We start from the raw sequence: 27,577 nt of genomic DNA, 5'->3' as shown, positions 1-27,577 counted from the left end.
CAAATTTGACAAACCTTAGAAGCCAAGTAAGCTTAATTATTGTCTCGATTGTTGTGCTTATTCCATCCCATAAGCTTGTCCTACTGTTTAAAAAGATTAGATACAGTGTCTGTCCGAAATTTAGGACTGGCAACCTTTGGAGCAAACACATTTTAATGAAACTACACTCCTCAGCACAGTGTGACGTCATCTATTTGTTTAAATGCCGTGCTTTTAGTCATTCTCTTCCTCCTCAGCAGTATCACAAATATTAATTAATTAAATATTAATTAAGGGTAATTAGCAGACTCGGCGATGCTCCGTTTCATGGGAATCACTTACCTTCCTATCGCAGCCTCATCACCAGCAGGGGCTTTAGGTTTGTGTTGATAGCTCTGTTCAAACGTGCAGAGGCCTTGGCACCAGGAAAGCTTGCCACAACCTTTAAGAAGAGGCCTAGATAAGAAATGGTTTGAAAGTGAGGGAAACCTACTTGAAATGTCATTTCCCATGATGTTCTGTAGGAAGGTATTTGTTAAATGGATAGGTAGAAGTTTCTTCACCTGGGAATGGTGTTGGCTCTTTGGGTAAAAACCCCCACATATTTGATTAGCCTGTTAGAACTCGCTCACAGGATCTATGTTCTAAGGTACGTACTTTAATTCTGCCAGCTAACATGGTTTGTATATATTTTAATCTTAATGGAGAAATGTCTCTCCAAGGCTTTCCAGGTATAGGGCTAAACCTCTATGAACTTTGATGTGGCAGCGTTAGCCAGTGAGGTAAGATCTGTTTACTGCATCCAGCTACCCACACAGAGGCCAGTGGCACCACACTGTGTGTGCCAAACAGTTTTTAATTGTGCATTACTCTTAGAGAGCAGCCTGTCTGTGCCTGTCTTTTAACAACCCCCTCCCACCACTACCCCAAGCCCAGGCTTTCTGTAGGGAAAACAAACAAATCCAAACAAAACACATTCGTTACACAGACATCTGAAGCACGAGAGGAACGGCCGATTTAAATGGGTATTTAAACATTATCCTCACAGGCCTGTTGGGCATGTGATTAAGAAACAATGACACTGAGCTCGTGGCTACCTGGGATTTCTGTGTCATTCTCAAACAGGCTGCTACTACTGTGGTACCATTCAGGCAAGTTTGTCTGTCTGTCCCCACTTTACAATTCCACCTTTTGCTAATTCCTATCTCATTCACCTGAACATAGCTAAGAGTCACAGAGTGAGGGGCTTTCTCCAAAGGACCGATGATGTCTACAGGTCTTTGGTGGCCTCAAAGATGAATTTCAACATTCTGTACAAGTCATTGCCCTTTCTTGCCCCAGCTTTAACTTAAATATGATTTAAACAAACAAACAAATAAACAAACAAATAAACAAACAGAAAGCTGAAGTGAGTTAGCAGGAAGTGTCAGGTGTATCCTATTCCTCAACATGGCTTCTTTATTTCTGGAATTCTTTTCAAGGAAGGAAGGTGATCACAGCCAGCTATCCCATCTCTAGTAGACACAAAGCACTGTTCACACACCATCATTGTGTCCTCCGTCCTGAAACTCACAAGGTGTATCCTGTGGGTTGATATCAGGGGTAGTGATTAAATATGGCCTTACTTTCAGGCTCAATTGGCTAAATAAATACTTTGGGTACTATCTCCTTGTTAAAGGTATATTTTTATTGTAATTTTTATACAATATATTTTAATCACTTTCTTTCTCCTCCAATTCCTCCCAAATTCTTTCTAACTGCCTATCCTATGTTCTTTGTTTTCACCCTCTCTCTAAAACAATAAAATCAAGACACACACACACACAAACACACACACACACACACACAAATACACACACACAGAGAAAGAGAGACAGACAGACAGACAGATAGACAGATAAAGACAGAGTCAAAATCAAGCAAAAACTTAATGAAACAACAAGGACAACAAAAAGCTCAAAGCAAAATGAGACAAAATGTTAAAGAAATTATTACTGAGTTGGCTTTGTTTTATCCCTCTCTTCTTGGACATGGAGCCTTCCCTGAGGTGTGGTTCATATACCCAATGAGACCCCACTAGACAAACTTTTTCCTTTGCCAGCAAGCATCAGTTGCACCTAGCCTCTCGCCTTTTGCCTGGATGTAGGAGCCCATGTCCATTTCTGCTTCTTGGGGCTGGGAGTCTGTATAGACTGAGCTTGTGCATACCTGCATCTGCTACGATACCCTTGGTGAGCTCATGTGTCCATCGGTCCTGCTGTGCCTGGAGGACATTCAGTACCTCTGGCTCTTAGGATGATTCCACCTCCTCTTCTAAAGAGATCCCTGCTTTGGTGAAGACATCCCATTTAGGACTCAACGCTCAAAGTCCCTCACTCTCTCTCTGCACATTATCCAGCTGTAGGCCTCTGAGTTAGTTCCTATCTACACACGGGAAATGTCTTTTTTGTTTTGATTTTCTGTATTCAAGGCACTGATGTCTGAGTATAGCAGAATGCCCTTAGGAATCACTTTATTTGCTATATATTTTTATTTCTTCTTAGAACAGTATTTCTGGTTCCTGTCACAACTTTGTCATTATATTCGATAATATTTCCCTAAAATTCTAGACAGAGAAGATGATGGTGGTTTTTAGGTACAAAGAACTGATTCCTCTTTACTATCGAGAGAATCAGAACCTTGCACTGCATAACAGCTTTGCAATGCAGAGGACGGCTGTATTTTATGGTTTTATGAGTTTTTTTATCTCATGTGCAGCCTTTATGAATTCACATGGCACTGAGTTAAATCCTAGAAAGCTCTACAGGACACTGACTACTCTTAATAAGATGATGGCTCTATTGAGGCTTTAATAATTCTGACTGGGTAGCTCCCTGTGCATCTAGTTTCTATCAAGGGGTAAGTGCGCGTGAGAGAAAGAGCCCCTGCCTGATTTACCCTGACATTCCTCCTGGTCCTACCATAGTGGCCTTGTGGGCTCACCACCCACTAAATGTTGGTTAAACCAATTAATTGAGCACAAGGGAAAAAGCAGACTCAGCTAGCTTCTTTGATGCCTGTACACAATTCTTAAACCTGATGTCGGAGTAGAGAATATGGCTTGAATACCTAATCAAATGGGTACTTTAATTTGAATTTATCTCCAAGATCAGCCTTCCCTTCTTGGAGGAAGCTTCCCCAGAGGAGTGTGTTACAGAGTGTTCACCAACAAAATGCGCCTCCTCTGTAGTAAGACACCTAAGGAGGAGCATGGGACAAGAAGTCATCAACCTTGCTTAGTGGGTTTATTTTTTTTTCCTTTGGAGGGGGGTATCGTTTTTGTTTTTCTTTTTTCTTTTTCTCTTCTTGAAATTTGCTGACTAACTGTAACACAGACTGCAGTGTCATTTCATCAGATGTGTTGGCATAAGGAACTTGCAGCGTAAGGCAAGCCCGAGGTTCTGATTGGGTAGTTTGTTCAAGATAAGGAATAGACCTTACACTGAAAGGTACACTGAAAATCCAGTACCTATAACAAAAGCAGCACCAAGAACCCTAGTCCTGTAGTGCAGTGGTGAACAGGTAGCAAACAGGAGTTACACTAGACTGTGCAGGGAAACATGTGTGGCTCCCAGGCAAAGGGACCCAGTAAGGACTCCTGGGCTGGTGGCACAGCCCGTCAGAGGCAAAGGAGGCCTATGTCCTCTGCAGCTAAGGGGTCATGAAGGATCTAATCTGCTCAGAGAAACAGCAGACACGAAGATAAACACTGAAGCTTCACCAAGCCTCAGATATGGCACAATCACCAGTAACTGGCTTCCTACACAAGTTTAAAGCCAGGTCCTTCATTTTAAAAGCTTACTTTTACTTACATTGCTGTTTTTGCCTGTGTGTATCCTGCCGAGCTTTGGCATGACTAAAACACAGTTCACAATGTTTTCCTGTACGGCTTTCTATTACTTTCTATCCTTGTATTAGATTTCCCCCTTTAACCTATTTTTATTTGAGAGTTTCATACAGCATCGTTTGTTGTTATACTTTCTCTTCCCATACGTCCTCCCAGGTCTTCCCTCACTTCCTTACCCCTAAATTCACATTATTTCTCTTTTAAAAAAAAGAAACTACCACAGCCATGGGGTCTCATTCGTGTTGGATGACTACTACTAGACCTGGATGTGTATACTTAGTGTCCCTCTATTGAAGAAGACTGATTTTCCCAACCCCAGGAACTATGGGTTGCAAATAGCTTCTTGCCCAGAGGTTGTTTTGCATCTCCTTTCCCCACCTGTGCTGTGGTGTTTAGCTGGCTTGATCTTGTGCTGGGCCTTCACATGCACTCCTGGGCCTTCTGAGTTCCTATCAGACCTGCTTCCCTGAAGTCGTCATCCTCTGCCTCTGCGTCTGCCTCTCACAGTCTTCCCATCCCGCCTTCCATGTAGATCCCTGATCCCAGAGCGGGGAGTCTTGATACAGCTGCCTCATTTAGAAATGACCATTCCAAAGTCCTTTATTCTCTTCCCATGTCTGTCCAGCTGTGGTTTTTCTGTGTTAATTAGCACCTACAGCAAGAGGAAGCTTCTCTGGTTAGGGTTCAGGCACTCACCAATCCTCTGTCATGTGTATACACTTTCCCACTTTTTTCTACTGAGCAAAGTTAATTTTTAGTCACCGTTATTATTTACTAGAGCGGGTATGTGTGTGTATGTGTGCATGCATGATGTATATATGTATGTATGTATGTGAGAATACATATGTATGTGAGACCTAGAACCAGTACAGAAGTCAGAGAACAGATAACAACTTCCTGGAGTTGACTCTCCTTCCATCGTTACATGGTTTGGGTTCTGGAGACCAAACTCAGGTCGTCTGGCTTTTGTGGAAAGCACTTCTATCCGATGATTCATCCTGCCAGCCCTACAATACTTTCCCTGTCTTTACGTCCTGTCATCAGTGGGTGAGGGTCTCTTATGCTTTCCCGTAAAGCAGCAACATCAAGAGGTTTCTACCAGAACCTTTCAGAATAACTCAGGAGTTAAGAGATTCAATTTGATTTCTTTAAACTTGTTTTGAGACAAGGAAGCATCTTATTTTCCAGTGAGATGGTGTGTCTGAGACTGTCTATCCAAAGCTGTCTAATGTTGCTTGCCGATGCCTTGATAAGTATTCATGCTTTTATAGGTTTAAAAAACACATATACATAAGGGCTCCTCGTTTTACAACAAAAAATAAAGGTGTTATAAAACCGAAGAACAATAAACTGTGTATCCTAGTATCATTGCCTGCAGCAGTGGATGGAGTACATACTCTTGATCATGCTTCATTTTATAAAAAAAAAAAAAAATTCCCAGCATTACCATGGTGGTTGGTTGCGTAGGCAGGTTGAGTGTGGTCTGTAATTACTTAGAGGTATGGATAAAATTAAAGGCTACTAAAATGCTTGAAGTTACAAGACACCCAAGAAATGAAGGAAAGACAGATGAGTCTGTGTGCTGGGGCACTTTGATTTCATAAGGAAGGAGATGTTCTCACCAGTTATGGACATTGTTCTGAGTCATTGTTAGTGTTGGTGCATGGGATAGGAGCTTTCGTGGCTCATCTGTACTGAGGGTGATGCCAGGGAGTTATGTGAAATCACACTTTCTTAAATGGAAAGATACCTTAAAAGCAATGTTCCCAAATACCCTCATCTATTAACCAAATGTACTGCAGCTTTCTACTGACCAGACAATGGCCAAAGGTGGAAGAGTTCTACACGTCTCCTAGACCCAAATCACCCTTTCATATGTTGCTCAATTGACTGCCCTGAAGGAGAAATGCTCTGAGATAATAGAATACTTACATATTTTGTGTAAGCATTATTAAAGGGACTGTTCCATGAGGCAAACTTGAACGACAACTCTCTTCTTGCCCTGGATTTCAAAGCTGAGACCAAGATGCCTTTTATGTTGTGACTGAGAGATAATTAACTGAGCAAATGAACTAGGATTGTTTCCCTCTGCTGTTTGCTAATTTTGAGTTCTGTTGTGGTCTAGAATTCAGAATATAAAATCATAGTAAGCTCCATCCCTTGAAATATGAAGGCTGTAGTACTCTTTTTCATAAAAGAAAATAGAAACAGTATTACCAATGAGAAAAGCAAATAGAGACTGGTATCACATTGGGAGGGATTTGCTTTTATTTTTTGTTTGTTTGCTTTTCAGCTATTTTCTTTCCCTATCCCTTCTAAAATATAAAATTAGGATTTCTGCTCTTCGTACTTCCTTAGGCTTAGAAATCAAGTGAAGAGCATGGGTTTTGCTCATTGATCCAGTTTTTAACTTTTCTTCACAACATGAACAACATCAAAATCTCACAAGGGAAATGTGCAAGGCTACGTGAAACTGGGGAATAAGATTATAAACAAATCTGTCGCCAAGAATCTGTTTTCATGATTCAAGCATGGAGTAAATGACATGTTCTGAGACCATGCGCGCTCTTCATCAGGATTTTCCGTTGACTGTATATCGACTTCTCTTGTCCCCAACTGATCAAAGTGTGTTAAAATCTTGGGGGTCTGGAGGAGCAAACTGTGTTATAACCATAGCTCCAGAATTACTCTTGAGAGTAGGTAACCTTGGCAAAGGTTAGGCACCTCCTGCCCAGGTCTCCTTGGGGTTCAGTGAGCAGGAACAGAGCTCTCCTGCCTTTGTCTTCTTTCTTTGAGGTTCATGTAGCCAAGAAGACTGTCTGTATCTCATGTCCTACAGAATAGTTTAGAATAGTTTGTACTGCTACACGTATGTGATTTCTCTGTGCTTCCCACAGTGTATGATCTTTCTTAGTTAAAAATAAATAATCAGAAGAAAGCAGTTTTAGCAAGGCCAGCTCAATATCCAAGTTGTGTTTGCTTTTTTTTTTTTTTTTTGACTATAGCAAATGTTAACCCTTAATTTGCCTTCAAGTTGAATTTGCTTCTTGGTAGAATGTTTACAACTGGATATTTAAAGTGTGAAAGCAGTTTAATGGACATCATGCGAAGAGAAATAAATGGTTATGTTCCTAATGCAAATTGCTGATATATAACCTGAGCTCTGTAACCTTCCCTAACATGCTGATTAAACGAAATGACTCTAAGCAGCACATACGTAGAACTTCCAAGGATTTAACTTTAGAATAGAAGAGAAGGTATTAAAAGTGCATCTTCATGGTAGGCCAGAATTTCCAGGTCACCAAGTGTGAGAACGAGCTGCTTATCTGCCATGGGAAACTGAGATAACTGAGGTAATCAACACGCTCCCCAAGCAGGCCAGTTTCAGTCTGTGAGATAATGATTTTCCCTCTTCCCTTAATCCTCCCACAAAAGAAGCTAAATGTTCAACAATCACTTACCTTCAGTCCTGCTGACTCCAGTCCCCCCACTTTACAAGGAAAATAACTTTGAAATGGTTGGTCCTTCTTTTTGGGGGGATGGGGTGGGGTCGGGGGTGATTTGCCTTCCATTTCCCTGTGTTTTAAACCACCCTGCTCTGCTCAGCCCATTAGAACATCCACTCTGTGTGCTGGAAGGAAGCCTTGCTATTTCAGAGCGGAAATAAAGCTGTTAAGCTCACTGAGCTAAGTAGCGGTAAGCTGTCCTCTGACACTGGTTGTTAAGTGCTAAGCTCTGTTGGGACAAAGATTCATTTGATGAGGTTTCTATAAAAAAAAGTCATCTCCTGGAGATTGTGAGGTGTTTACTATGCAGTGGGAGAATTCATACTACAATTTGTAACATATCAAAACCTCACTGCCTATATTTGTAGAAGGAAGGAACTTTCCTCTGCTTCTGTTTCATTTTAAATTAACTCAAGCTCTTAATAGAAGAAGCAGATACACATTGTATACATTGGGAAAAGGAATTGCCTTATTTGGTCAAAAAACATCAGAGAGAATGTCTAGAAAAGAATTGTCTTTGTTGCTTGGTCCTTATGATTATTACACACAGAATTGAAATCTTGGAGAAACATGTTTTGCAACAGGCTGGCACCTGGTACTCAGTTCTAGAGAACTGAATTCTTTCCCTCTTTGGAAACCATGAACCTCATCTTAGTTTCTTTGCCTGTTACTGTGATAAAATACTCTGACCAAGGAAACTTCAAGTTTTATTCTAGTTTGTAATCCAGGTTATTGTCCCTCATGGGAGGGGAGTTACTGAAGTAGGAACCTGAGGTCACATCCTGTCTGTCCCCAGTAAGAGGCAGAGAGGGAGCAATGCAGGCATCTTGGCCCTGCACTCGCTTTCCCCACAACAAGGATGACCCCAACCTATGTTAAGACTGAGCTTCCTACACCGGTGAATGTAATCAGGAAAATCCCTATAGGCTTGCCCTGGTGCCCATCTCTCAGGTAAGTTCAGGAATCACGTCCACAATTAGCACTTAAGTCGCCCCCCGCCTCCACCACCATGGAACTTAGAGACATTCTGCTGTTTAGTACAGAGAAATAGGGACCTTAGATCCTTTAGAAATTAGAGATGGAAGCCAGGGACCATACATAAGTAACTGAAACTCCACACATCAATATGCCCATACTCAAAATATTCACACGGTGCCTGTCTTATGTAGTTCGAAGAATGGGGTAATGGATGAGAATTTGTTTGGTGAAATACCTCCTAAGGGCTGCAGAGATGGCTGTCAGTGTCTGCTGTACGTGTCCACAGCACCGTGTAAAATTCCAAGAGTGACAACAAGCTACCGTTACCATAACACTGAGGAGGTGGAGCCCGAAAGGTGCAGAGGCTCCGTGGCTGCCCAGGTCTAGCGGAATCCATGAGCTTCCCGGTCAGCGAGAGGCCATTTCTCAATTTAAGACAAAGATGAAGAGCGATTCAGGATAGCAACCCCAAGTCCACTTCAGGCAACCAAACGAAGGTCTGTGCCCTTGACCTCTTCGTTACTATTCATAATTCTGTCTTCTCCAGTCTCAGATTCTGTTAAGGTTCATAGACACAGCAACGCTCATTGTACAGGGATTTTTACTGCGCCTTCCAGACGCGGTATCAAATTACACGCTGGGGAAAATACCCTTGAAAGCCTGCCCTCTTCAGCTACAGAGAAGGAAAATCGGAAGGTTAAACGTAGCAATTCTGAGTGCCAGACACGTCACCTTTTTGACCCTGGCTATAATTTAAGCCCAGTTTACGTTACACCGTGAGAAGTCTGAACTAATTGTGCATGTCAAAGCAAGTTCTTCAAGAAGAGAGAGCAAACTACCTTTCCCCTATTTGAGAGGAAAGAAGGGAGGGAAAGTGGAGCCTCGGCCTCTGGAGAGCTGTGTGCAAGTTTGCTTCTGGCTAAAAGTTAATGATCAATCGCTGTGCTCTCAGCTCCGAGTCCCCAACAAGTGGCTAATGCGGCTTTTCTCTCGCTCTCCAGGTAACATTAAATCTCTAAAACTGTGCTCACCTTGGCTCTGGTAGACTATAGGCATGGCTTGCTTCATTCTTGTTATTCAATTTCATGTTTTAAGTTTATAAAGTACAGTTAAAACTCATAAATGTTGCCTTGTGGAATAGTACTTAATTTCTGGAGTGGACCGAGTTAAGGCTGGCTGATGAGACATTGTGTGCTTGCAGTTGCAAAGAGAATTTTAAAATGTTCTATGAAATTTGCTATTGTGGTTCTTAGCCCCCCTGGCTGAAAGATGAATTAATCCTAATTATCTCAAAGAATACCTCACATCATGTAGCCTGCCAAATTTTGATTTGGAGGAATGGTTTTAAATCATGGGTACCACTTTATTTTGAAAAATAAGAGTAGTTTTTTACTCATTAAATTTTTATTTAATTTGTACTTTATGTTATCTAACAGTAAAGTGTCCTTATTTCTTAGATGAGTTGTTACATCTTATAAATATGTGTGCTTGGCTGGAAAGTCCTAAAATAAACTACATTATTTTTGGTATGCAAGCTAGGTAAGTTGGTATGGTGGAAGATAGGTGGTTATGGTGTAGTTGTTTTTCGTGTGGTACCATTGAGAAGTGGTAATGTAACTAAAGACCTTGGTCATCCAAGTTTCCTGTGTAAAGCCACCTCCTGAAGATATCCGTATATACATTGTACATCTTTAGAACTGGTTATTCTGCATCAGTGTTTATCACTAAGGACTCATTGCTCAGTCACAGGAGCCCGTATGAGGCAGACTCAGAGAAAGTCTCTGTTCCTTTCAGAAGTGTCTGCCCACTGGTGTCTTTATTCAACAGAATTCCAAGGCCAAGGAACTTGTGCTGGTGGGATGTAGACTAAAACCACATGAGCTTCCAATTGCGTCAGCAGCCCGACACTTCCGCGATGCTCCGTATGTGTTTCCATTCACAGTTGCCTTCTCCACAGCTGAAATTAAACATCAGACAATGATTGATGATTTTGCAATTGAAATCTAGAGCTGGTGGGAACACAGAGGCACATCCATTTCATACACAAGGAACAGTGTCCAGGGAGGGGACTCGGCAGCATAATGGGCACGGCTGGGAGTAGAACAAGACCTCTGCTCTTGGGTGACGAGTAGGGCTGGTGGTGTGCTACTCTACGCTCTCGCTGGTTTATTCCCTAAACAATCTCTGCTTTGGAGCAGAGCTGGCAAACACCCACAGCTCAAGTGAGCTCAAGTGCAAGGGGCCAGTGATGGTTTCTGGTTCACCTCTGGCATTGAGTCTGTTTATCAGCTGGACTTGTAAAACCTGATCCTGTGCGTTGCTGTATTTGCTTAGGTTTATTTAAGGTCTCCTTACAGGAGGAATTTGTCAAAGTTAGGGATAAGAATGTCGCCACTTATTTGGGTGCACATCAAGTCAATGTTGAGACGTCTATAATTCATAAGCTCTGAGGTGACTGAAGTTTTAAAGAGTTTTTTTTAAAAGAAAGTTTTAAGGAAATTTAAGATTATTGAAGTCTTATTATTAAAAGTCAAAGTATATAGTAATGTAAAAATGCTCATATGAAGTTTGAAATGATCCACGTGTAGTGCGAAAACAGAGCAATCATTTGCCGTGACACTGTAAAACATTTTAGATTCTAACAGTTAAGACTGTGTGTGTGTGTGTGTGTGTGTGTGTGTGTGTGTGTGTGTGTGTGTGTGTTCATATCTCTACGTCTGTGTCTGGGTGTGTCTGCCCATCACAAATTTGTATGTAGTGTGGAATGTTTGCAGCATGCATGTATGTGTGCACATGTATACTCATGCTGATGTGTGCAGAGACAAGACCAGAGTTTGAGGGTGTTTTCTTTCTTGATTTCACCTGCCTTTATGTCCTTAGAAGAAACACAGTCTCTCACTGAACAGTAAGTTTGCCATTTTGTCTTGGCCAGCTGGCCAGTGATCCCTTGGGGTCCTCCTCCTGGCTTCACCTTTCCGATAACAAGGTTGCAAGCACACAGCTATACCAGGTTTCAAACATGAATGGCAGCGATTTGATCTCAGGTCTTTATGACTACAGATCAAGGACTCTTACCCACTGAACCGTCCCTGAAGCCTGAAGTTTGTTGTTGTTGTCATTGTTTTGTGTTGGATATGTGCAGATTTTTTATAGTTCTAGTATATTCTTCCCTTGGCACATAACAAGTAGTTTAAACACCATGTTTTACATTTGCTTTTCAGCTCACAAGCCCAAGTTTGCAAATCGAGCTACCACCAAAAAGCTTATCTCTGATTCTTTATTCCATTATTAGACACAGACTACCTGAATTATACACTGTAGAAGTTTGTCAGGTTCTGATAGATTTAGTAACTCAGAAATCATAAGACTTCAGATTCTCTTTTTTATTTCTTGGGGGAAAAAAAGCAAGCGGGTTCAAGACCAGGAAGGATATTTAATGTCCACTGGCTTTGAAGATCATGGGTGAGTCACATGACCAGTGACAGTCACCATTACATGTGAGTTCTAAGAGGGGCCTGTAGCCCTTGACCTACTTGGTACAGTGTGCCAAGCCTGCCAGTTCGAAGAGCAATGGGCCTGGTATGGGATGTATCCTCCTCAGCATTCCTAGCTTTGCCCTGACAAAGCCCCATCACGTGGGTGGCTTAGACCAACTGAAAATTAGTCTCATTCCATTTTAGAGCCTGGAAGTGTGAAATAAGGCGTAGGCTGGGCTGCGTTTTCTTGCCTCTTCCGGTCCTTGCCTGACCCAGGTTCTGCTTCATTTGTGGCAATGCAATTCTAGTATATACATCAATCAGTCTTTACATGACATCCTCCCCATATTTCACAGGGACATTCCTACAATGGCACCCTTCATGACGGCTTGGGAGCCAGCCTGCCCATTTTAAGAATTTTGATGTAGAGGATCCTTCCAAGTTGCGTGTGGTAGGAGCATTGTTCTGGCTCAGCTCTTTGAGATTCAGGAGATGCTTTAGGGGGTGTGGGTTTGTGGGAGGAGTCCGGGTATTGGAGACATGCCCTTAAGGAGATAGTGAGGTCTAAGCCTTATCCTTCTCCTGGCTTTACCTCCTCAGCCAGGAAGTGAGTAGACATGTTCTACCACAAACCCAACAACAGTGCAAACTGATCATGGTCCAAAGTAGCTTAAACCTTTAGGCAAAGTATGTGTCCCATCTTTTTAAGTTGATTATTGATTGGGTTGTTTTTGAAAGAATGTTTCCTAACATACTTTATTTCCCAATAATGTCACATTGAAGAGAAGTACAAACCTAGACTTCTCTTCAGGATGTTCAATGATCAGGTAATGGCCCGACCTTGATCCTACCAATCCCCATATACATTCACCAGATCCCAGAATTTCAAATATTAGCCCTTCCAACCTCAACCTTGTTCTATATCCCATTCAAAGAGAGATGTGGAAATAGAGCCTAAGTTCCAAAATAAAATTCTGTGCCTAGAGACCTTTGAAGTCTTGGAAACCAGCGTTATTATTTCCAAGCTTAGATGGGGAGAAAGTCAATCAGGGAACCTGGTAGGGAGTGTGTGGAAGGACTGGAGGAACAGAGGGGGATTATAACCCCATTAGAAGAACAACATAGGCTGGCCTGACCTCCCAGTTCTCTCAGAGTCTAGACCACCCACCAAGGAGTGTACCTGGAGGGATCCATGGTTCCATATGCATATGGAGCAGAGGATGGCCTTGGAGGCCCTTGGTCCCAGGGAGGCTTGATACCCCATATAGGGGGATGCTGTAGCAGTGGGGCTGGAGACTGTAGGTGGTTGGGGGAGCACCCTCATAGAGGCAAGGGGGAGGGGGAGGACAGATGTAGGATGGGGGCTTGGCAGAGGGGTAGCCGGGAATTGGGGTATCATTTGCGATGTAAACAAATGGAATGATTAATGTTTTTAAAAACGTAGAAAGAAATAAAGGTTTCACTAGCATGATGTAAGTGCACAGCCTAGTAGAGCAAATTCCACCAGGCTGTGCTCAGGTATGACACATCATCTTCTGAACCTCCACAGGGAACGTGGGCCTCAGCCTAGAGTCTCAGCCCTGTGTCCCTCAGGCTCTGGATCCCAGCCCCTGTCTTCCCTCCTTGGACTCAGCTCTGCCTCTTCAGTCCTCCCTGATTCTTCTCTCTCTGGCCAAGCAGCCGTAGCTCTGATTCAGACCTCTTCATTAGCTTTCTGCTTGTTTGTCACTTTGGTTTTGTTGCTCTTCAAGGGAGGCTGTTTCTGATGCTGGAGGAATTTCAAACATCTGTGGCCCATTTGTGCAATTCAAGGGATGCCAAGTCCTCAGACAAGAGGGTCTACTATCCATTTTTCTTATATTCTTTTCTGTCTGGCCTGGGATTTTAAGTGTATACATTTCCTTGTATTTTTTATTCTCATCTATTTTATTCTTTGAGAATTTTAGACACTATATTTGTTGACTTTTAAAAATTTTGAGCATGTGATATAATACAATTCTATCATTTTCTTTTTCCTTTCTTCCCATTCAATCTTTTTACATACACCTCCTTGCTCTCTTCCCTATTCATGTCTATTTTTATTAAGTGATGTTCCATTATATTATATATAATATATAGGTTACTATATACATATATAATATTCATTATATAAATAAAATAGAAATACTCACCTCTCACTTGCCATTTCCTATAAAACCTTGCCCTGATGGGAGTTTAGAGGCTTCTCCACTGAAACCGTCTTGTGGGCTGGTCGTGACTGTAGTGTGATTGCATGGATTGGCTCCTGATCGATTCCCAGTTACTACATTCAGGGTCCTTGTTCAGCTCATGCTTAGGAAGTCATGTTGGTGATACTTTACAGAAGCATTGTAGCTTCTGACAATGTGAGGAGACACGACCTCACAGTAAACTGTTTCTGACTTCTATTCCCCAGTCATCCCTCGGCCTCCGTGCAGGGGCTGTGCTGTTGATGTACCAGTTGGAACTGGTCTCCACGAGTGTGCATTTTAATCGGTTATCATTTTTTGCAACGGTCTCCTCTGTCCCTTGATGAGTGTAGAGGTCTACTCTGTAGGCAAGGACAAATATTGCTAGTCTAGTTAGGGGTTATGAGATTAGTAATACGGCCATTATAACTGCTCTCATATCAATGACTTCACTAGACCCAGGCACTTGGCTAGATTTCCAGTACTAGGTATGACTTCCCTCTTACTAGTGAGGTCTTAAGTCTAATTAAAAGGCATGGGTGACAGTAGTGCATCTGTACTGAGGATCGTTATGTTGTGATAGTAGTTGTGGTTCCTGGGTGTCATAGCTGGATAGGACTGTTGATTGCTTCACCTTCTTCGGAAGCTTGCATGCTACCTTTTGGAACCACCAAAGCTAGTCCCGAGGAAGGGAGACTTCTGGTCAGTTTCAGGTCAGAAGCCTCTGGGGTCTGCATCTAAACTGATGGTGTCTTCAGCATGAAGGATTTCTCTTGCACCTTTAGGGGCCGGTCAAGAGCAACAGCAATCACTTAACGTTTTCAGAATCTCTTGGACTCTCCAAGTAGCAACTCAGAAGAGACTGTCCCATGTCTGGTGTTTTGGCTACAAGTACACGTAACCACTCCCAGTGGATCTGGGGACGTAACCTTAGGTCTTCTAACTTACAAGGCTAGTGCTTTACCCCTGAGCTGTCCTTCCCAATCATTTTTGTTTTTATTAGCACATTAATTATACACACTAGTGAATCTCAGGGTATTTCCCCATCACCAAGTCAATCGAGAGTGCAAGGCATATGCTCTTTGCCTGAGTACTTCAGTTAGCTTAATGTAAATGTCAAGATTCCATCGTTCTCTGTGGCCTAATGCAATAATATTGTTAAGTGTTCTGTGGGAAGCTCTGGTATGCAGGCATGTCTTTACCACACTGATTTCATTTCTGTTAGCTGCATACTCTCAAGTGGGGCAGGTGGATCAGAGTTTTACTTTGGTGAGGCCCTTCAGTACTATTCTCCAGTGTGGAGTGTTTGTTTGGTTTAACATTGCCAGTTGATTAAACCTCCCCTCTTGGTTATGCACTGCTTTTAATTGTTACATAATAGCTACTCTAAGTTGGTGAAAGGATCATTCAGTATCCTTTGGCTACTGACTGCTGATACTGTGGTTATCCATTTAATTCCCATATACTTCACTCTATAAGTAGTTTGTGAACCTTCTCAGTTCTCTTGTCAAAACACATATGAAACATCTATATTCTTTCATATTGTATATGTTATGCCGCGAGCAACTCTTTAGTAAGTGTGCACATCTAGAGGGAAATGAGAAGCTGTAGAATAGTCACACTTTTGAGTCCTAAGAGTTTTCATTTTGTTTTGGTTTGTTTTTTAAGCGTAGGAGAGATCGAGTGTACTAGGTCATGTACTTGTTTGGAATTGTGGAAGTCCATGCCTCAGTTTGTTTTATATGCAGAGCCCTGCCTACGTCTGCTTGGCTGTAGAGTTTGTTATTGTTTTTGTTTGAATTGTCCAGAAGGGGAGCAGGGTTGTATCACTAGTAGCCTGTCCAGTCTTCCATATCGCACAGAGCACTTAGCTCCTTTCTACTGCTCGGGCAAGTGCTTTGCTGACAGCCTCTAGGCTCGCAGCTGCTGGTTTCACAGCACTGTTTACACTGTGTCTGGGCAGTAGGAACGCCCACTAGTACTTCATTTGGTTTCCTCTGTCCGGCTTTCATTTTGCTTACAGCAGAGGGGTTACCTCCAGATGCCAATATATAGAATTCCCTGACACAATGGCTGATTCTGACTAAGTCTAGAGAGACCAAATCTGCAGAGGTTGGCACTACAGTTTTCTTTGGCCTTATTGGATGTAACTGATTTGAATCCTAATAGTGTGCAAAATGATAGTCTTACATAAACGCCAAAGAACCATATTTGTATTTTTACCTGTACAATGGAAAATTGTACATCTCTACAGGGATAATTCTGCTTGCAAACTTTTTTGACAGCCTGAGAAATTAAGTCCAGCTAGCTTTTCCGATACATTCAGATATTCAAACTGAAGCTTTGATGAAGCTATGGAGCCCTATATGCTAAAACATAAGAGACTTGATTCTGACTGAGATGCTCTGCAAAACTCCCTACCTGTGTCTCCTTCATCAGCTAACACACAAGGCTCTTTGAGAACCCAGAATGGGGAGCAGTTAAAGAGGCCAGCCAGAGTGACTTTGCTGGTTACCCTCCCCACATACAATGAAGCCAATGTGCTAGACAGAATTTTTTGTCATTTTTGCTTCTGAGCATAGAAGGAGATTTGCCAGAACTGATGGGTTGGTACTGGCAAACTGGTATTGGAGAAATTAATGCCGAGCTGTTCTTTCTGACAATAATTGGCGCAAAGACTTAATTTTTTTTGAGCCTAGTTCAAAGGCACACTAGAACACTGGCCATCAGTTTATACAAAACAAATACAGGATCTGAGAATTCTGTGACGTTGAGCACAATTCAGCACCAGCTCAGACGGATGATGCAATGTGTCACTCATACATCATGCATACTGTAGGTTACATCACTGACATAAACTACTTCGTGTAAGAGAGACTCCTTTGGATGTGTGGCTTTATGGGTTTCAGTTCACGGTTCCTTTGTACTGTTACTCTTGGTTCAGTTGAAGCTGAGGATAATGGCAGGAAGTGCTGTGGAGAAAATTCCATTTTTTCCTAAGAAAGCAGAAGGTGGGGGTGGGTAGAGGAAGGGGCAGAGGGAGAGAGAGAAAGAAAATGACTTGCTTCCAAGGATTCTCTCTAAGATGTTGTCAGTAACTTAATGTTCTACTAGACCTCAGGTCCTACAGTTCTACCATTTTACCATAGCCTCTCTACCTGGAAGCTAAGCTTTCCACATATAAAGCATTGGGGAATGTCAAGGTCTGAGCCAAAGCACTAGTAAATAGAGTTTCTTTCACTTTAATGCCTAGTATATTTAGTTTCTGTTAGCAAATAATTTGCATCAATATTTAATTTATTTTCTCCTCTTAGTATATTCTAAAGCCATAGACATACTGAATACCTTTCATATAAAAGCTACAAGAAAATGAGCAAAGATAATGATAAATCACACAATAGAATCTTAGATAGCTTTTTAAACAATGAAACTATCTGCACTTTGTGCATTGGTCTCTTCAACTGACTGACTCTCTGCTAGTCTTTCCTGGGCAATACTCATGAATAACTTTTAGAGGGATCTCAATGCATGCATAATATCATCATTGCCTCTCACACAAGAACCTTGGAAGATATTCCTTTAGGAAGTTTTTCCTTAATCTCTTTCATTTTAGTAGATCATGCTCAGCATTTAAGATTTGTCCAAAATGCAATTGTGATCCACTGGACTTGGGTAGTTACACCACTCTACAGATGTTGGTATAGTGGACCAGCTTGCCTCAACCAGAGTTGCCCCTATGGCATTTGCTTAAGTGCCTGAAACACTCATCCTATGTACTGAGGTAACTTTTCTTTTACATACTTGCAGAACTAAGAAAGAAGCCACCAAGGTAGTAGTTTCTCAATTTGCCGGTCACGATCCCTTCGGGGGTCAACCAAGCATTTCACATGGTATTGCATATCAGGTACCCTGCATATCGGATATTTGCACAAGGATTCATAACAGTAACAAAACTACAGTTACGAAGCAGCAATGAATATAATTTTATGGTTGGGGTTCACCACACCATGAGGACCTATAATAAAGGATCACAGCATTAGGAAGGTTGAGAATAGCTATAGTAAAGCTATTTGTTATCTCTGGTGTCTCAGTCAGCTCAAGCTGAGACATACTCCTATAGAGACTTGCAGTATGTTTTAACTTTGTGGTTTTCTCCCAGTTAACTGTACACACAGCGAAGGGATGAGTTCTGTGACCATGAGCTTAGTACTACCAACACTTCTCATTCTTAGGAGGGGCTGATTTAATAAGTCTTGTCAATGAAATCATAGAATGGAGGGTTCTTTTCTGTGGCAGAACTTAAGCAATAGAACTATCCGGGCATTTATATCACTGAGCTTGGATCATATGTGTACTAGTGTTGACCCGTGATCGATGCAGTCCAGAGGTGAGACAAGCTCTTCAGAACTCACTTGATACTCAGTATCAGGGCACCAAGATTATCTCTGCTGCCAATAGGTCTGCATAGGAGGGTAGAGCCGCATGCCCTGTTGTCAGTCACGACAGTGAGAGATATTGTGTGCAAGGGCTAGAAAAAAGGGGGTGGGGTGGCAAAATAAAGCTAGGGCAGCTCTGTTCCTGTTACCAAAATGTCAGAGTAATAATCTAATCAGTTAGGATCTAGACTGGAACTTAGCGGCCCACAGAGGGGTCATATCTGACCCCAACTGATATGGCTTAGCGATATCTTAAACCAAACTTCCATGTGATGGGGCAGAAAAGAACACAAGCCCACTAGAAGGCTGGAGATGGTAATTTATAATTTTCTCAGAAAGTGACGATGCTCGCTCAGACCTTAACATATGGATTATTTGCTCACACCTTAATAAACCCTGGCCAGCAGGGATGGTTGTAGGACAAGCCTCAGATCTTTCTTTATCTAGTAGGTGAGCTAAGAGTCCTTTGTAGGTGGTCATGACAAGGACCAGAGGAGACTTTTGAGACCTGGTAAGTGAAAGCAAGCTCGACTTCACAAATGCTTCTGAGAGACCTACTTGACTCATATCAACTATTGACTCATCCACTGGTAATACTGTTTATGGACTGAATGTTCATGTTCTCCAAATTTGTGTTGACATCTGTGGTGCCCTAAATGATAGTACTTGGAGATGGAACCTTTTGAAGGAGAGTAAGTCATGAGGACTTGTCTAGTGTCAATAATACCTTCATGAAGGACTCTAGAAGTTGTGATGCTATTAGTCCTTTCTAGGGGTATTGTAGACAGATGAGCCCACAGGGAGACAGCTCTCACCAGAACACTTCCACACTGATAAACTGACCTTGGGTTTCCAGGTTCTGGATCTGGGAGAAAATTGGTTTGCACTGTTGAAGCTACCCAGTCTGTGGAGCTTTGTTACCACAGCACCTGTCAGCTAATGAAAGAAACCACATGACCAAGCAGCAGATTGGATAGGAAAGCAAAGGAAACTATTTAACCAGGGAGGTGTAGGGTAAGGAAAATGCCTAGCCTGTTTTCCAGTCAGCCACAGTCGCATCACGGTCTGAATAAACAGGATATTCCATGTAGTGGCGTTGGAATAGGAGTCATAAATGACAAATTATACTTTATTTGACACAAACTAAGGAGTGAAAGTTAGCTTTAGACAAAGTAGAAGTTCTAAGGCTTTCATCTATTCAAAGTCTATAACCTGGGTCAGAAGGTCTGAAGTCCTCATAATTCACAAAGGATGTATCCAGGGTCAGAACTTCTAAGGTTTTCCTTGGCTTTTTCTAACTCTCCCACTTACTAAGTGCATATCATGGCTACTATATATGTTACTAACTTTGTATCCTGAATCATATTCCCTAGTGTATATGTACATAAAATCAAATTGGAACACAGGGTAAATATTCATTCAATCCTTCTCCCCATATGCTGTTCGGAGCCTAAGGCATCCTGATTGCTGATTGACCCTTGGGTAGATTGTCCAGAAATCTATGAAGGCACAGGCATGTGTATACCCAAGTGTCTCTTGGGTAAGTGATGACTCACGGCTCTCTTGTTCCTGAAATCATGAAGCCTCAAACCTCTGACAGCAGAGGCTCTGTGCAGATGGATGTTCTCAGTGACTAATGGCTGACAGTTTGCTTCTGATTTATTATGTTTCTAGGTAAAAACAATTTCTTTCGTTTTAAAAAGCATTTTGCTATGCTCTTTTGCTAATTGAATGAAAAACTTAAATTTCTTTTCTATTGAGGACATGTGCAGTTTGAATAAACTAATGTCTTTAAATTAGATTTCCTTTTAGGGGAAAAAAAGCACAGTTTCAGTTTTTTTGTTGTATATTGACATAATTTTCTTTCCTTTCCTTTTTAAAAAAATGTTGAGTAACCCCAGCTTTTTTTTACTATATTAACAGTGAAATATTATTCATATAAAGGCTATTTAGTAGTTATCTGAGATTTTTTTTTGTTATTTATCCAAGTCTAGTAATGTACTTTAAGACAATTACAGGTAATTAGGAACAACCTTATTAACTGCAATTTCTGTAAAGTAAAAGCACAAGAAACCATTCTTTTCTTCTTCCCTGGAAAATATGCCACATTGAAGTTAATTTATTATTGTGCACTTCCCCTCCCATTTCCCCTTTTCTCTTTTCTTGCTCCCTCTCCCCTTCCCCTTCCTCCCTTTCCTTTCCGTTCCCTTCCTCTTTCTTTGTGAGAGCAGGTCCTATGTAGCCAACACTGACCTTGAACTCGCTATGCACTCAAGGATAATCCAGAACTTCTGACTTCCAGGCCTCTACTCCCGAGTGCTGGGTTACTGGTGTGCACTATCTTGTCCAGTCTGCATGGTGTACGGAAGCATCAAACCCAGAGCCCGGTGCATGCTAGACAAGCACTGTACATACTCACGTTTATTAATACGATTAGTGTTGTTCTCATAGCAGAAGTGTTTATAAAGAATTGTGATTTTTATTATCTTTTTAATTTGCAATGGGATCTTAGAGGAGTTTAAGAAGTCCATTTTTGTTTTTCATTGACTACAGTGAGCTTTCTAACAAAGGAACCCTCTTAGAAAGTGTGTGGAAGTGGATAGGTCTACCAGACTATTAACCCACAGGCCAGGGCCCTGTCGGAAATAATAAGACCAAATGCTTGAAATATTTGGGGACACATAACACAGACTTTGGGGGATGATCTTTAAGTCTCATTATGAAAGCCAGTGGTATTTTTAAAAGTTGCCACTGACTGGATCTCATTCTAAAGTCATCTTCTACGGACCTTGTATTACTGAAAGATTTCACTAAGTCCCTAACTTTCAAATGTCTGTCATTTGCTTAGCGCCTCTGTTTCCTACTGTACTCTGTCCATTTCTCAAGGACAGGTATGGTTCAAATTCCTTAATGGTTCTCAGATCTTCCCTCTGCCTGCCTTTCCCTAAGGCACATGCTGTACTTGTCTTTCTTAGAACACCACAGTAGAGGGTGGCAAATGCTCTACCCGAGAGCAATCGCATAGGCCATGACCACAGAAAGGTGTACGCAACTGGTCGTCATAGCCTCTTTCTCCAGCGTTTTCCCCTTCCCCTGGTACTTATTTTCTAAGATATATGCTATGCCATTTTCCCCCTTGCTGATAAAATAAAAGAATAGAATTTCCCATGATAAATGAGTTGGGTCTACTCCCTCTCATGTCTCTCCAAACCTGCAACTCCTGTGTATCTTGACACAATGCTTTCTTTCTCTTCCTTTCGGGACGAAGGCTACTTGTGTTTATGCTGTTCCCCATTACTGCCGCCATTCTCACCCTAGTGCTTACCTAACTCTGCTCCCAACTCAGGAAAACTATGTTGGTCTTGATTTCTTATGCTATCACAGCATACCCGAATCTGGGTGACTTAGAAAGAACGGCGAATCCTTATTTTTACAGTAGAAGGTGGTAAGCCCTAGGTCAAGGTCTTGGTCTCTGATGACATCTGTCCTTCTGTGCCTTCAGGGCATGGGGCTGGTTATCTCTCTGTCTTCCTCTTATTACAGAGTGCTGATTCAACCTCCAGTGACCGCTGGACTCGAAATTCCTGAGGATGCTATAAACTGTTATTAACCCTTTGTAGTAATGTTTGTAATCACTACATCCCATTAATGCGGTGTGGTAAAGCTTGCGCATGTGTCACAACCTCTTCCGTATTTTAGCAGCTGTTTAGACGCAGTTTAATGTAAGTCTCTAAATTCAATGGAAGATAATTAAGACGATTCGCATTTGTTAGCTGTGCAGCACGTACTCCCGACAGTGGCTAAATCATTTGGATTTAGGCCACTGTGTGGAATGCCCAGTTTGCGAGCAGCGGCTGTAGTGCTTTCAAACAGTGACTGTATGGACTTAGCATGCCTGCTGCTGTTTCCACTTTAGCCTCAGAGATATCTTCCTGTGATTGATTTGCATCACTGAGCCAAACTGTCTCAGTTCTATGGGAGCGTTTTCTTCTAAATAGCCTGAAAATATACTTCCCCAATTTGATCTTGATTAATGAAAACTGCTCCCTCGTATATCAGACCCTCTGAGGATCCTGTACAATAGCTTTTTATGGAGACTAAATTGTGATTTGGGAGTAGAACAAAATTCTAAGTACTCTTTTTAAGAAGGAAGATGGAGACGTAATAGCCTCAGGAGCACGTGGCCTTAACTGCCGAAGGTGGGCTGTGTCTGTTTGGATAATGGGATTCTTCTCAACAATTCTTTAGAAACACCTTTTCTCATTTGAAGCCAGTTGTGTGGATTCTTGGGGAAATTGTTCAAATATTATATATCTGTTTAATATTTGGTTTTGAGTAACAGCAGCATTTCTCAGTTAGGGGAAGAAATCTATATTTCACAACAAGGGAACCTGCAGATAAAGACTGTGTCCACATGATAGGTTGAAACTAGGGGAACTCAAAGGAACCTTGGGAACACTTCCTCTCACCCTCTCATTTTACAGATGAGGAAATCATGATCCAGTGTAGCTGTCACTGCTTAAATGGTGACACATTATTAACGTCTACCCTAATGTAGGCATCGAAAGTCCACATTGTGTTCTAATTTTGCAAATCCATTTTCAAATTGCTGCCTGTTAAGAGTTGGGGCAGTCGTTTGACTGTTTCTGGTTCTGGTTCTTACTCTTGCTTTCCAGTGAGGCCAGTACAACATCTGCTAGCATACCCTCTTCAGAGCATTTTAAGTCCCGTGACTGTAGATGGTGCAAATCACCATTCTATATGGCTTACTTTGGGCATTTGTTTGATAAAACGTCTCATAAGAACACAAGTCCCTTTGGGACGGGAGGGTATATTTTGGCTCTAGGCTGAGAGTACAGCCTGTCACTCCGGGAAGGTCTGGTGGTAGGAATGTGCCAGGTGCCTGGTCACACTGTGTCTATTGTCAGCGGCCAAGGGACGAATGCTGGTGTTCTCCTCCATTTCTTCTTTTTATTTCCTTATAGTCATTCGTAGACCCAGCCCGCACATGACAGTGATGCCTATATGGAATCTTCAGCCCTCAATTCCATCTTCTGGGGACACCCTCACAGGTGCACCCAGGAGTTTGTCTCCACAGGGATTCTAAGTCCAGTGAAGGGGACAATGAAGATTATCAATTCACTTAGTTCTACTTAGTACACATAGTTCTAAGATGTCAGTTCTGTTTGACGAGCACCACTCTGAATACAATTAAGTTGATAACATTTCAGTTTCTCCCATCACAAGGGGTGACATATGGGGGGGATCTCCGCTCTCTCCTCATTTCAACAGTATTTGTAAACAAGCAAAAAAATGGTTAGGTGTCCTCACAACATAATTCTATTTGTCAAATAACAGATAGGTCAAAGACGTTGGTTCAACTATTCAGCAATGTATAGGCATACCAAAATTTCATGTTGCCCCCTAAAAATAATAAACTTTATTTTATTAATGCAATAAGTCTAATAATAAAATTTCCATAAGCTAATTAAAATTTTAAAGGATGCCAAAACCAGGCTGACATTTTGATGTTTCCCTTGGCTTGGTAAACTTGCTTTTGATTTAACTTAACCTTGATGCCAGGTTAAAAAGGAACCAAGAGGAAATGGTCAGAGTCGTCTGTATCTGTAATTTCACTTTCTGTAGTTCCAATTACCTACAGCCATGCTCCAAACACTCTTGTTTGTAAAGAAGAGGAAAATTCTTGTAAGCCATTTTGAGTAAGACAGTGAGATTTCCGTTCTTTTCCTTCCACACTAAGTGGGTTTTAAATCATCCCTTTGTCCAGTACAGGGCAGTCTCCCCCATGTAAGCTACCATCCTGTTGGTCACTGAAGGAGCTGTGTGAACCATCATCTCTGTTCTCTCAGAGATTCAGTTTTGTGTTCAATACATCTTATTGTATATGTATGAGTAGCCTCAAACTATAAAAGTTATAAAGCTCGCCATTCTGATATTACAAAGAAAAGCTGTAAATAGATTCGTTCAAGTGAAACAATGAAGTCTCTAGTATAATAATGCAAACCAAAATGCAAAAACTGAATCATAACCCAAGGCTGGAGATATAATTTGCTTGGTTCCTTGCTTCTTAGGATGCAGGAAATCCTAGATTAGGCCTATCCAACAGAAAGTAAACAAACATGCAAACAAAAACAACACAAAGGGGTGTGGTGCCTAGCTGTAATTCTGACAATCAGGAGGTAGAATTAGAATTAGTTGTGCAGGGTCATCCCTGGCCACATAGAGAGTTGGGAGCCAGCAGCCTGAGAGACAAAACAGCCCCCTTCAAACAAAAGCAAATGAAAGTGTTCATGGGATAGACAGTAACAATGTCCCTTTGTAGACAGACAGTCATCACTCAAGACTGTTCCTCTACATTCCTATGCAATCTCCTAGTAAAGAGCACATAGGATTTACAAACAGTATTACAGAATTGAGTCTTTTCCAAGATGTATTTGCTAAGAGGCTTGGAAGATTCTGCCCAGTGGTAAAGTTGGAGCTACCATGATTGTGCCCCTTAAAGGTTGTCAGTTTCCTTTTATGTCTGCTGTCAGGCTGGCTGAATATGTTAAGGTGCCTTAGCATCTCAAAAGTAATGGATTAATCCAGTTAATTACAACTGGAGCTGCCAGGATCTCATCTCCTGACCTCTTTCCTGGAGACTCAAACACCTTTTCAAGACATCAAAGGGGAGAAAGGGTTTACCAGATATTTTCGACTTTCTAAAATAAGTTAACATCTCCCTAACCTTCTCTGAATGCTGACCCTCCCTCCAGCTGATCCCACAAATCAGGCTTTGTCTTCTGTACCCCGTCTCAGATTGTTCTATAAAGCAACTCCGATGACTTGGCACTCATAACAGCAGCAATGTGCAGTTGCTTCTTTCTCTTGCCTCCCAGAAGCTGTCTGTCAACGTTGCCTCTGATTAAGGTTGGTTGGGCTCAGCCTACTTTCAGGAAGGATGATCTTTTCAGGAGTCCAGGCTAATGAAGTCTGATGTCATTTCAGAAGGTTTGGTGAGGTCAAATATGCCAACACGTTTTTAACCTTACGTTTTGGTTGGGCCTATACCGCGTTGACTTATATTCCCTGGCTGAAGAAGGAAAACACATGAACACACTTGACGTTCGTAGGTGAGAACTGTACTCTGCCTACAGGGAATACGGCAGGGATGAGTGCAGGAGTATGAGTCTTTACTGCAACTTACAGTCATGGTTGGATTGACCTAGGACTGTATAAGCTACGCTGACATCATGAGGTTTGACTTAAATTTTTCTTGTTCTTGTTTTCTTGACTTTGATAACATAAAACTAGAACACATTCAGTGGAAAGTGGATTTCCAATGCTAAGCTATTTCCAGACTTGTAATGTGAGTGCTAAGCTGTGCTGGCGAGTCTCACAGCTCCTGGTTACAAACCCTGTCACGAGAGTGAACAATCCGCTCTTCCAGATGTGTGCTGTTAAGCGATGATGCCCTGTGGTACCCAACGGTTTGCAGTGTAGTACTTTTCAATTTACAGCAGGTCTATGAGATGAAGTCTCACTGCACATCGACGAACATCTGTAGTGAAGAAAGGGCAGCAGATCCTTAGGTTCCCACAAATCCCACGGTCATTCCCTTCAACAGGTTTCTATTACAGTCCTGACTAAATATTACAGGTCCTTAAATACTCAGAAAAGGACTCTGGGTTTCATTTCTTCTGCCTGTTTTGGAAATAATAAAATGATTGTCCTTTAAATCAATGGCAGAGCATATCACTGGACTGCTGGAAGGCAGACATCCCAGGAAAGTAACAGTCACACCATGGAACAGACAAATTACAGCCAGAGGGAGACAGTAGAGCCAAGATGCAGACAGCAGAGGGCTTACAGCTTTAATTCTCCAATAGCCTCACTCTAAAGGGAGATGTATCCTGCAGGAACATATTGAGGCTTAGAACAACAATTTGAAGTCCTTAACTTTATGTCAATGTCTACAAAGTTGGGGCTGCAGTTACCAAATAAGAGTGAAAAAACTTACAGATACTGTGACAGATAACATTAAATATTATTTATAGAGTTAGATGCCTATCCTCTAATGCTATCTACATCTCCTTGTTTATGTGCTTGTCTTCACTAGGTATAATCTTAAAATCTTTATAATTATTCAAGAGTATTAATTTGCTTAGGCATAACTAAACAGGAAAGTAATAAAGACCAACACAGAGATATTTCTCATTTAGATAGAAGTTTATCTCCTGATTTCTTTATTTTACTTTGTGATCATATTTGATTAATTAAAACCATTTTCAAGACAATTTTGAAAGCCAAAACAGAATAATGAAATCTCTAAAGGATTAGGCATATCATTTCCCACTGAGAGCAGATAAGGGTCCCCCTGCTTTGTATGTGGTGAGTGACTGCACTAACCCATTTATGCTCTGGTTGGTGGCTCAGTCTCTGGAAGCTCCAAGGGGTCCAGGTTAGTTGACACTGTTGTTCTTCCTATGAGGATGCCATCCCTTTCAGCTCCTTCTATCCTTCCATGGGGGTCTCTGACCTCAGTCTAATGGTTGTCTGTAAGTATCTACATCTGTCTCAGCCAGCTGCTAATAGAGCCTCTCAGAGGACAACCATTCTAGGTTCCTGCCTGTAAGCACATCGTAGCATCAGTAATAGTGTCAAGGTTTGGTGCCCACCTATGGGATGGATCTGTAGTTGGGCTGGTCACTGGAGGGCCTTTCCTTCAGTCTTGGCTCCATTTTTGTCCCCACATTTCTTTTAGAAAGGTATAATTCTGGGTCAAACAATTTGAAGGTGGATTGGTGGTCCCATCCCTCCACTGGGGTCCCTGACTATTTACTAGATTCCATCTGTTGGGCATTTCGTCTAATATCACCCTGGTTGAGTCCTCGGAACCTCCTTCATCCTAGGTCTCTGGGACTTTCTAGATGTTTCCCCCACCCCTATCCCCAACAGATGCATATTTCCTTTCATTCTTCTGGCCCTCTGGGACTCCTGCCTCTCCCCCAAACCTGATCCTGCCCACTTTTCTCCTCCCCCTGCATCCTGCTCTATACCCTGCAGTACCAAATATTTGGCCAAGACTCAGCTCTTAATGCAAAAACAG

General features: G+C 41.8%; 1 protein-coding gene across 45 annotated transcripts in view; it reads left to right on the top strand.

Moving 5' to 3' along the window:
- Slc16a7 (solute carrier family 16 member 7) overlaps positions 1-27,577 on the top strand; it is a 167,706-nt gene that overhangs the window by 47,095 nt on the left and 93,034 nt on the right. For 16 of the 45 annotated variants that reach the window (XM_087556100.1, XM_087556109.1, XM_087556092.1 and 13 more), the window contains exon 1: positions 9,128-9,350. The gene's annotated coding sequence lies outside the window, so the exon portion shown is untranslated. 45 annotated transcript variants of the gene reach the window in all.

This window comes from Rattus norvegicus, chromosome 7 (assembly GCF_021556685.1).
Source record: "Rattus norvegicus strain SHRSP/BbbUtx chromosome 7, alternate assembly SHRSP_T2T, whole genome shotgun sequence".
NCBI classification, from domain to species: domain Eukaryota; kingdom Metazoa; phylum Chordata; class Mammalia; order Rodentia; family Muridae; genus Rattus; species Rattus norvegicus.
This window is presented reverse-complemented; position numbering and strand designations above follow the sequence as displayed.